This window comes from Ovis aries, chromosome 7 (assembly GCF_016772045.2).
Source record: "Ovis aries strain OAR_USU_Benz2616 breed Rambouillet chromosome 7, ARS-UI_Ramb_v3.0, whole genome shotgun sequence".
Classification (NCBI taxonomy): domain Eukaryota; kingdom Metazoa; phylum Chordata; class Mammalia; order Artiodactyla; family Bovidae; genus Ovis; species Ovis aries.
The window spans coordinates 19,014,028-19,015,593 of NC_056060.1; positions in this window are offsets into that span (position 1 = coordinate 19,014,028).

Sequence of the window (1,566 nt, forward strand, 5' to 3'; positions counted from 1 at the left end):
CACCTGGATTCAATTGCTGGAACACTAGTGGGAGCAGTTTGAGAATCCCTGCAGAAGTAAAAAAGAGTTAAGAGCTCAGGTCCTGGAGTTGAGCAACTCTGGTTAAAAACACAGCATGGCCACTAACCAGTTGGGAGACGTTACCACGTTATTTAAGATCCCTAAAAAAAAAAAAAAACCCTATCTTCCATCTTTGTTGTCAAGTTTAAATAAAAAAATAATGTAAAGTTGAAAGGCTACACAGCATAGAAACAGAACAGCAGTTCTGGAGGCAGGCTGCCTGTCACTAGCTGTGGAATATGGACATATTGCTTATCCTTTGTGTCTGCTTCCTCATCTACAAAATGGGAAGAATGGCATCTACTTCATAGGCTTGTTTACAGAATTGTTTTAGTCTGCATGTGTACAACGCTTATAACAATACCAAGAACATAGTAAGCCAAGGTATTAACAGAGTATTAAAGTACTTAGCATAATGCCCAGCAGCTACCTAATAAGAACTGAAAAATACAGATGAACTGCAAGGGTCCTTCAAGGAGGCTGGAATTTCAGTTAGGATGGACTGCCTAATGGGAGATTTCCAGGTGCTCAGGGATACTAACGCACGAGATGTGGGTTTGATTTCTGGGTCAGGAAGAGCCCCTGGAGTAGGAAATGGCAACCTACTCCAGTATTCTTGCCTGAAAAATACCATGGACAGAGAAGCCTGAAGGGCTACAGTCCATGAAGTCACAAGGAGTTGGACACAACCAATGACTAAGCATACACACACACAGGCTGTATAAATCAAGAAGCTATAACAATTTTTAAAAAGCCTATACTTGAAAGTCAGGCTTGTTTAAAGCTTTTTGTAGTCTCTGTGCTTATTTCCTGTTTTTCTTCATTAACAGTTTGTAAAATTGGCAATATCCAACTTGTCTCTTAGAACTTCAGGGTTTTAGGTACATGGAGCACAGCTTGAAGGCCAGAAGGTTGGCAGTGAGAATTTCAACAAGGAGATGGGTTTCAACTGAAACAATTAGATATTCAGAGAAACAGCTGTCTTCTCTCACATTGCTAACTTTGAAGAATCTGGATTTTGTTTCATTAAAGGAAACTATTTCCTTATGATCTCTTTCCAGATTTCAAGTTAGAGCGCTGTCAGCTCTCCCTCCACCTCCCTTATCCCAAAGAAACAGCTGGGAGGAGGAGGAGGTAGAGAGTAGGGCCCAGCCACCAAGATATAGAGCAAAGGTGAGGATAGGTTTTGTGCAGAAAACAGAGGTCCTGAAGATAGGAAATCTGCGCTACTGTGGCCTCAATGGTCCTTTTAAATCTTGAAGAGTCACCAGTGGTATTCTGTATCATTCTCAGTTTGTGTCATATGCATAAGTTTCCTTTATCTAATCCGTTGAATAAAATGTTGACAGATCTATAGGATACTATACTAGATGGACTGAGCTTTGACTCCATCCAACATAAATAATCCCAGCCCCCGTGATGTTCCACTGTCCCCACCCCTACCCTCATTTGGGGGCTTGGGGCAGCAGGTGCTGGGCCAAGGCTAGTCAGACCACAGTGATCATA